The 10,288-nt window shown below is 46.3% G+C and overlaps 1 pseudogene; it reads left to right on the forward strand.

The window, feature by feature from the left end:
* Positions 1 to 9,947, forward strand: part of LOC138839555 (securin-like) — a 27,816-nt pseudogene extending 17,869 nt beyond the window's left edge.
* The last annotated feature ends 341 nt before the right edge of the window (positions 9,948 to 10,288 follow it).

A 10,288-nucleotide genomic window follows, 5' to 3' on the forward strand; every position in this document is an offset into this window, starting at 1 on the left:
ACCATGGGTATAAGAATGATTTCTTCCTAGAGTTGAGAGGAAGTACTGTGCAAAACAGTAAGAGAGCTGTTATATTTATCTGCATGGCTAGGATGGAGAAGAATAAACAGGTGCCTCTCTGTCATCCGGAGGACACATTCTCTACTTCTTTCCAGTTGATACCGTGGGATTCCTTGAAGTCTCAGCCGATGGAAGGTCAGCTCAGAACATGGGTTTCAAGTTTTGCTGGAAGAGTGTCAGCAAACAGCCTGACTCTTCTGAGCCATATAGGGAGACAAAAAGCGGGGGGGGGGATTCTCTTTTCTGTTCTCCCCATTCCAACCAATTCTCTCTCTCTCTCTCTCTCTCTCTCTCTCTCTCTCTCTCTCTCTCTCTCTCTCTCTCTCTCTCTCTCTCTCTCTCTCTCTCCCTCCCTCCCTCCCTCCCTCCCTCCCTCCCTCCCTCCCTCCCTCCCTCCCTTCTTGTGGATGGTACGATCAAAGGAGAGGTTCACATAGAGGTGAGGCAGAAAGGCCCAGCAGCGTCCTTCCCAGATGTGTTGTAGGGGGTGGGGGTAGAGGGAGACAGAAGAAATGTGGCCATGTGGAGGGCAGGGCCAGGGCCAGCCTGCGTGTGTGTGATCAAAGGCTCAGGGCGGGGCTGGGCAGGGGCTGGGGGTGAGTTCTTCAAATTGCTGAGGGTTTAATCTTTTCTCTTGGTTGCCTGGATGCCTTGGTATTCCTCCTCCCCTGTGCTTCCTACAGGACTGTGCCCGTAGTCCCTTGCTCAGATCAGCTGGGAGGGAAGAGCAGGGTACCTACCTAGTCCATCACTGAGTGGCTTGGCATGTCACCTGCGTAAAGCCAGCTAGAATTCACCTAGTTGAGTGTCCCTCACTGAGCTGTTGTTTGTGTACATGTGTGGCTGCTTAGCTCCTGCAATGATTGTTGCCAACACTGGACTGCTTGCCACCTGCTACTGCATGATTATCTGAAATGGTGTTCCACTGCCTTGCTTTGTAGCCCAGAAGCCTCCTGGCCTAGGGCAGCTACTTCTGTGTGGCACAGAATAGGGCTGTGCCAGCCTGTATGCCATCTTGGGCTGAAGGAGCTAGTTCTTTGCTCTGGAGTCTCCTTGGAGGGAAGATGGGAGCAGAAAATTTGCTTTATTCTGGAGGAGAAGAACAATACTGGCCCTCCCCGGCCTACTGCAGGACCTCAGGGGCTCTGGCTGCCAATTTAGCCAGGAAATTTGCCGTCTAAACAATGCTTAGGGCAGCCTGTCCTGAGCTCTACTTCCCATCCTTGGTGGGAGTCTTGGGGAAACGCCTGTGACCATTGTTCCCAAAGACAGCTCACTGGGGTCAGGTCTAGGCCAGGCCAGGGTCCTCAGCCCCCACACCCTGGGAGGAGGCACATGATGTCCCAGAGAAACAGTCCTCTAGCCTTTGTTCTTGGCCGGGCCGGAAGCTACTCAGGACACCAGGGTTGGTGTGTGTGTGTGTGTGTGTGTGTGTGTGTGTGTGTGTGTGTGTGTGTGTGTGTGTGTGTGTGTGTGTGTGTGTGTGTGTGTGTGTGTTAAGCATGGAGGGAGAGAATTTTCCTTTTGACTTCCCTTGGAGGAAGGTTTTTGATAGGGGTAAATTTTGGTAAAGAGCAGAGATTTGCCCCAGGATAATGGTAAAGATGGAATGGCATGAACAGATCAGAAAGGGATCCCAGAGGTGAGCCCTCTAAAATTTCATTTCCATGGGAGCAGAGATGTTGTCTTGCTTGAGGTTATGTTCCCCCATGCTCAGAGCATAGTAAGTGTTCAGGAAGTATTTATTGGGTGAATGACCTGCTTTGCTCCTCTCATCTGATACCCATAGAAGGCTGCCAATGTTTACAGTACCATACCCTGGACTCCCAGACAAACCTGGCTCCCAATTCTGTGTGTGTGTGTGTGTGTGTGTGTGTGTGTGTGTGTGTGTGTGTATGTGTGTGTGTGTGTGTGTGTGTGTCCTGGGGCTTGAACTCAGGGCCTGGGTGTTATCCCTGAGCTTTTTTTTTGGGGGGGGGGGTCTGGTCGTGGGGCCTGAACTCTGGGCCTGGGCGCTGTCCCTCAGCTCTTTTAGCTCAAGGCTAGTGCTCCACCACTTGAGCCACAGCGCCACTTCCGGCTTTTTTCTTTTTGCTTATGTGGTGCTGAGGAATCGAACCCAGGGCCTCATGCATGCAAGGCAAGCGCTCTACCACTGAGTCACCTCCCCAGCCCCCCTGAGCTTTTTTTTGCTCAAGGCTAGTGCTGTACTACTTAAGCCACAGCTCCATTTCTGGCTTTTTTGGTGGCTAATTGGAGATAAGAGTCTCACAGACTTTCCTGAATGAGCTGGTTTCAATTACGATCTTCAGATCTTAGCTTCCCGAGTAGGTAGAATTGCAGGCGTGAGGTACTGGTGCCCAGCTCCAATTCTATACATGCCATTTTCCAGTTTAGTGGCCCTAGGACTCAGTTTTCTTATCTGTGAACTGGAGATAGGTATTCCCATCTTTGAGTTGTTGGGAGGAACTTTCATCATTGTCTTTGTGAGCTTTGCTGGCAGATTTAAAAAATCTGTTTTATTGTTTTAGACAACAGTGTTTTGCTATGTAGCCCAGGCTGTCCTCCAATTCATGATCCTCCTGACTCCACTTCTTGAATACTGGGATTACAGCTTTATTTATTTTCATTATTGTTTTTGTTTGTTTTTCGGAGACAGGGTCTTGCCCTGTAGTCCAACCTGGGCTGGAACTTGTTATGTATCCCAAGCTGGCCTGGCACATAGTATAAATGTTAATTTTCTCCCCCTTTCTTCTGAGTCTCCTCTTTTCCAAGCTAAACTCCTGTTCCAGTGATCGTGAACTTGCCTTATGATCTCTTTTGCCCTTACAACATAAATAATCAGATTCCATGCCAGCAAGAGCCCCATCTTACAGATAGAAAAACAGCCCTGAAAAGAATGATTCTGGCTCCACAGTGAATATCAGGATTTGAACAGTATTCTACTTGCTTTTTCTTATTTTTGTCTCTTCTTGTTCATAGCAAGTGTTATGTCTGATACTTGCCCTTAGACCTTGGGTACCTCTCTACATTTTCTTTTTTCTTTTCTTTCTTTTTTTGTGGGGAGGGGTACAGTCATAGGGCCTGAACTCTGGGTCTGGGCGCTGCCCCTCAGCTCTTCAGCTCAAGGCTAGTGCTCTACCACTTGAGCCACAGCGCCACTTCTGGCTTTTTTCTTTTTGATTATGTGGTGCTGAGAAATAGAACCCAGGGCCTCATGCATGCAAGGCAAGCGCTCTACCACTGAGCCACCTTCCCAGCCCCTCTCTACATTTTCTTTCTGTGTCCTTCCTTCCTTCCTTCCTTCCTTCCTTCCTTCCTTCCTTCCTTCCTTCCTTCCTTCCTTCCTTCCTTCCTTCCTTCCTTCCTTTCTCTCCTTCCCTTCTTTCCTTCCTTCCTCTTTCCTCACCCCCCCACTCTTTCTCAATACTGGGGTTTGAATTGAGGCCCTTGCATTTGCTAGGCTGGTGCTCTGCCTCCTTAGCCACCTTCCAGCCCTGTCCTCCCTACATTTCTGTGCACTTATGAGTCCAGTGTAACTAATTCTCCCACCTCCTCCAGCCTTGATGACAACCAACAGGGGCTGGGTCTATCAGCTTCTTTTGTCATTCTCCTTCACTCTGGGAGACCCACAGATGACGTGCTTTTCAGTACCATCCTCCCCAGCATTCCTGGCCAGGCAGTTGAAACCTCAGCTCTTTCGTGTTCTTTCCAGGAAACATATCTGAATTCAAGTGAGTGTGAAGGATATTATTAGGGGATAACACTGGGTCAGCTCACGTTTATTAAAACAACACTAAATCATTTTTTAAAACTATTATTAGTGGGCTGGGGATGTAGCTCTGCGGTAGAGCATTTGCCTAGCTTGTACAAGACCTTGAGTTCAATACCTAGCACTGCTCCCCCCCCCAAAAAAAACCCAAACTATTTTTAGCAACAATTAACTTTCAATATACTGTGTAACTGATTGTGACACACCAATGAGTCGTAACTCCTCAAGGAGAAATTCTTGTATATCTGAATAGCTCTTTAGGGAACATATAAAGTCCCACGGAAATGCAAATAACAATTATTCTTGGGTTTTGTTTTGTTTTGTTTTTAGTGCCAGTACAGGGGCTGGAACTCAGGGCCCTGCACTATCCCTTAGCTTTTTTTGTTAAGGCTAGTGGTCTACCATTTGAGCCATAACTCCACTTCCAACTTTTGCTGGCTAACTGGAAATTGGAGTCTCTGAGATTTGCCCACCAGAACTGGCTCCAAACTGTAATCCCCAGATCTTCACTTCCTGAGTAGCTAGGATTGTAGGTATAAGCCACCAGCACCTGGGTAATTTTGTTCTGATAATGACCATTTTGCTTATTCTGGGAGGCATGTAACATCAAAGTCCAGGCCAGGGGCTCTGGAACCCAACTACATGGGTGCAAATATTGGCTGTGTTACTTGCTTGGTCACTGCCTCAGTTTCCATATCTGTGATGTAGAGAGAACTATAGTAGCATCTACTTACCAAGGTTGTTTGAGGATATAACTAAAGAGCTTAGCACAGTATCTAGCACAAAGGTCAACAAACTACAACCTGAAGGCCAAGACTTACTTGCTGCCTGTTTTGGTAAGTAAATTTTTATTGAACACAACCATGTTAATTTGGTTACCTAACATCCCTGGCTGTTCACGCTACAGCAGCAGAGATGAATAGTTCAACAGAAACTATGTGAACTTCAAAGTATAAAACATTTACTCTATGGTACTTGGCAGAAAAAAAAATCTGCCAGCCAAGTTCTGGTAGCTCATGCCTCTAATCCTAGCTACTCACGAGGCTGAGATCTAAGGATCACGTTCTAAAGCCAGCCTGGGTAGAAAAGTCTGAGAGAATCTGATTTCAAAATAACCAACAGGGCTGGGAAGTTGGCTCAGTGGTAGAGTGCTTGCCACAAATGCATGAGGCCCTGGGTTCGATTCCTCAGCACCACATAAGCCAGAAGTGGCGCTGTGGCTCAAGTGGTAGGACGCTAGCCATGAGCTAAAAAGCTGAGGAATAGCACTTCAGCCCCATGACTGACCCAAAACAAAACAAAACCACTGGACTAGAGATGTGATTCATGTGGTAGAACACTAGCTGAGTGAGCAAGCAAGCCAAAAGATTGTGAGGTCTGAGTTCAAACTCCAATACTAGTAATTATCTATTATCTGTCTGTCTGTCTATCTGCTGACTTTTTTGCTAGTTCATAAAGGAGCTTCTCAGAAAACGTCAGTTGCTATGATTTTGCTTCATTTTATTCTTTCTAAAGCTCATTTATTTTTTATTTTATTTATTTATTTATTTTTGGGTCTGGTCATGGGGCCTGAACTCTGGGCCTGGGCGCTGTCCCTCAGCTCTTCAGTTCAAGGCTAGTGCTCTACCACTTGAGCCACAGCACCACTTCCGGCTTTTTTCTTTTTGCTTATGTGGTGCTGAGGAATCAAACCCAGGGCCTCAGGCATGCAAGACAAGCACTCTACCACTGAGCTACCTTCCCAGCCCCCCTAAAGCTCATTTATTTAATTATTTTTTTTTCTTTTTTTTGTCAGTCATAGGTCTTGAACTCTGCATCTGGGCGCTGTCCCTCAGCTCTTCAGCTCAAGGCAAGCAGTCTACCACTTGAGCCACAGTGCCACTTCAAAAGCTCATTTATTGTAAACATGGTGATCAAAGTCCAGAGAGGAAAAGACTTGTCCAAGGCCACATAGATAGAATAGTAATTTTCTATTGCTCCACACTTACTAGGGATTTTCCCATGGATCCTTGGGCTCCAAGTTCTTCTTTTAGGATTTAAAAGGAACTGGATTAGGGATGCCAGATACCAAGCCAAGGACACTATTCTTCTGGTTGCCAGAGGCTCTACCAAGTCAGCAGGCACAAAGCCATCTGCCTTTCAGCCCCTTTATTTGGGCCCACTGCCTTGCTAGGCTGGGCTAAGTTGTTTCCTTGCTGGGTGATGGTTTCTGTCCCACACTCAGGACTCTGTTATCTGCTTGCTGGCCCTGCCCTGGTTCTTGTAATGGACTGATCTGAGGCCATTTACATTTCTTTTGGTATGTTCTCCTGTCCGATAGCAACTATGTCATAATTATGTTGCTTTCCCTTATCCTTAATCCTCTGAAACTGCCTAGTTATCTTTAATTTCCTGTCCATTTCCCATACCGGGGAGTTAAGTGGGGCTAAGTCTGGCCCAGAGTGATGGAGTAGCGTGGGAAAGCTCATAGCTGCTCACCCTGGGTCTCCAGAGCTCAGAGAGGTAGTTTGGGCCTCAGAGCCTATGGAGGCTGGTTGGCAGGATGCACCCTTTCCCCACCCCCTTCCAGACTAAACCTCTCTGTTAACAACGAAGATCATTGAGAAGGAATAGGGAAGGGATGTTTGGAGTTCCTCTCTCCTAGTTTAGGTAGTCTAGGATTTTTAGATCTAGTTTCAGTAAGCTCAGTCAATGACCTCTGGCCTTTCTACCTCCCCTATCTACCTAAATCAAATAATATGCTATCAAATATATGTCCCACTGTCCATAGGTCTCCTGTACTCAGGAGTGCCAGGCCCTGTAGTGTGTGTGTGTGTGTGTGTGTGTGTGTGTGTGTGTGTGATATGTGCACATGTGTATCTGTACAACCTCACCCATATTCTTGTGACCACAGCCTGTGGGTCTGGATTATGGTAGACATCTAGATGTGGTATCTCCTTCTTCTCTTGTATGTCTATAGTATCTAATGCTATACAGAGCTAGCCATGCTGGCCCACAGTAGCAGTTCAATCAATGCTTATCAACTGACTAGACTGAGAAGGTGTATTCTTTCCAGGGATGTGTTCCACATGTACGTGTGTGTGATATGTGAGCATAGAGTAGGTCTGTGGGAGTGTGTATGGCATGTGCTACCCTGGGCATGGACATAAGGAGTGCACTGCTGAGTCTGTCCCCATGGGAGTGAGTGGCAGGCAGAGAAGTTAGGAGTTTAGGACATATGTTCTGAGGTCAGACTGACCTAGGTTGGAGTACTAGCTCTGTACTTGCTCATGATATTACTTTGGTCCTTTAATCCATCTACATTCCAATTTTCTGGCAAGTGAAATGGGGAAGGAATCATGCCAAGCTTACAGCGATATAGGGAACATGAACTAGTCCAACATAGACAAGAGTCCTAGCTCATGAGCCAACACGTGGTGAGCACCCAGTAGGTGATGATTGTTGGTGGTGGTGATAGCAATTAGAATAAGGAGAGCTAAGCTGCAAGGGACAGATGTGCCATGTGGGGAGTGGGAGAGTGAATGTACAAAGACCTGATCAAGAAGCTGGAAATGTGGAGGTAGTCCCAGGATGCCTACCTATAAGAGAAGCTCAGAAAGCAGAGGTATAGGGCCACATGGGTTTGAAGAAGGTTGAGAGAGAGAGGCAGACTTAGTTGCAAGAATCTGATCATTTAATGAGCCTCTTCCCTTCTTGGCAGCAGGATTAATGGAGTAAAATGGACTACAGATTCAGGAAACAGTCCAGGCTCCATTTTTTAAAAAAAAGGATTTCTCCTAGGTCCCTGTGGCTCTCACAGGGAAGGCAGGCTGGAGGGAAGTCTGGCAATTGGGACAAAAGTTTTGTAGAGGTGTTAGGAGAAGAGGTGAGGACAGTAAAGAAATAAAGGCTGAGAAGGGAAGAGAAGTCAATAGGGGGCTCAGGAGGGGAAGGAATAGAAGAGAGAGGAAGATGGTAATGTTGGGGAAGCTATCCCCTCTTTGCCATGCTGGCAATATCTTCTTCTTTTTATTTTTTATTTTTTGTCGTGGGGCTTGAACCCTGGGCTTGGGCGCTGTCCTTGTGCTCTTCAGCTCAAGGCGAGCGCTCTACCGATTGAGTCACAGCACCACTTCCCGTTTTCTAGCGGTTTATTGGAGATGAGTCTCACGAACTTTCCTGCCTGGGCTGGCTTTGAACCGCGATCCTCTAATCTCAGCCTCCTGAGTAGCTAGGATTACAGGTGTGAGCCACCGGTGCCCGGCTATGGCAATATCTTCTTTAGACCAGGCCTTAAAACCTCTTGCTGAGTCACAGAGTCAGTTTTAGAGAGGAGATTAGCATACCAAGATGATTCAGGGGTATATAGGAAAGCCGTTCCTTAGCCAGGGACTAGATGTAGGATTCACATACTCTTTGCTTCTCCTCCTGGGCATTTTCAACTCCTTTCATGATACTTCTTTAACTTCTGCCTCTCATTCCACCATCTTGGGGCTCCATAGAGAGTATCTGTCATGACATGGTTCTGTGTATTGATGGCCAGCTGTCCTTACTGTATGCTGTGGTAGGTCTAAGGTCTTGTTCTACATTTCTGAACTCTTCAGGGAAGTGGACATTTTGAGACCTCCATATTCCCACATTTTGAGTTTCCACTGTCACCCTCTATTTTCTAAGAACCTATTTTTATCTGTGGGCCCACAATGATACAATGCATTAATAATAGAATGGTTATCATGACAATGTTAAAACTTCTAGCATTGATGGTGTCAGTGATAATGAAAGTGTGGTGAGGATGACAATGGAGGCAGAGGTGGAGGTTATAAAGGATTGTGATGATTAATCTTGTCACCTTGATTGAACTGAGAAGGGCTTAGGAGATTAGTAAAGCACACCTCTGGGTATGCCTGTGATGATATTCTTAGAGGATAAATTAAAGGTGAAGATCTGTTCTGAATGTGGGTAGTACCAGCCTCCAATCTGGGGGTCCAGATGAAAGGAGAGACCCAATTTGAGCAGCCGTTCTTGCTCTAATCCTGGCCACCATGATATATGCGGCTCGGCTCTGCTATACCTTCCCTACCATGATGGACAGAACTGTGGGCTAAAATAAATCCTTTCTCCATTCAGTTATTTTTCTCAGGTACTTTGTCACAGTGAAGACAAATCTGACTAACTTAATGGTGATGGCACAGGTTCTGATAGGCATGACATTAATGGACTTGGTGATGATGATGAGAGCAGTGGAAGTGATGACCAGACTCATGGTAGAGGTGGCCATGGTTATGCTAAAAGTAGAAATAAACTGAGTGCCAGTGGTTCATGCTTATAAGCCTAGCTACTCAGGAGGCTGAGATCTAAGAATTGCAATTCAAATCCAGTCCAAGCAGGAAAGTCCATGAGACTCTTATGTCCAATTAAGCACAAAATATATGGGAAGTACAGCTGTGGCTCAAGTGATAGAAAGCAGTAGTGTCTTGGAGTTTGGCTGTTGGGATCCATTTGCATCTCATATACACATCTCATCCTTAGAAATCCAAGATGGCTACTGTGATCTTTGTTGGCAAGGAAAATGGGCAAACAGGTACCGATACGGCTCTTAAGGAGGGGCTGAAGCTGGGATTCAGACCTGTCAAAGCCTTGGATGGGAGAACTCAGGTTTTAACACCACACATTGGGAAGGTCTTTAATGCTCCATCAGCCTTACCTAAAACTTCCAGGAAGATTTTGGGAACAGTTAACAGAGCTACAGAGAAGCCAGTGAAGACTAACCGCTCAAACAAAAGCACCTAACCTTTACTGGCAAAAACATTACTGAGAAGACTATGAAAGCATCAACCTCGTTTCTGCCTCCAATGTCTACCCAGAAAAAGAAAAATTCTTCCCCTTCAACCTTCTAGATTTTGAGAGTTTTGATCTGCCTGAAGAACATCAGATCACACACCTCCCCCTGAGCGGAATACCCCTCATGGTCCTGGACGAGGAGTGGGGACTTGAGACACTGTTGGAGCTAGGTCCCCCTTTGCTGATGAAAAAGCCATGTCCTATGTGGGAATCTGATCTGTTGCAGTCTCCCTCCAGCTTTCTCTCCTCCCTGGACATCAAGTTGTCTCCTGTACGTTATGACCTGGATATTTAAAGTTCTTACTGCATTATGGTTTATGTGTTTGTATTAATAAATAGTTTTTTTTAATGATAGAATGGTAGCCTTGAGTAGAAAAGCTCAGTGACAGTGTCCAGGACCTAAATTCAAGCTCCAGGAACAGTACCCTACACCCTACCTGCCCCCCCCCCCCCATGTACTCAGAGGAGTAGAAATGATGTAGAGGAATGATGATTGAGATGGTGACAACAGTGATGGTGATGAAGGTGGGAACAGGTAGTGATGGGGCAGTGAAGGCAGTGATGATAATTCTGTCATATCTGTGATGATCGAAGAGGTGATGGTAGTGACAGATGAATGTGTTAATGGTGTTGAGA

The sequence above is a fragment of the Dipodomys merriami genome, unplaced genomic scaffold (assembly GCF_024711535.1).
Source record: "Dipodomys merriami isolate MVZ:Mamm:240054 unplaced genomic scaffold, mDipMer1.0.p SCAF_3, whole genome shotgun sequence".
Taxonomy (NCBI): domain Eukaryota; kingdom Metazoa; phylum Chordata; class Mammalia; order Rodentia; family Heteromyidae; genus Dipodomys; species Dipodomys merriami.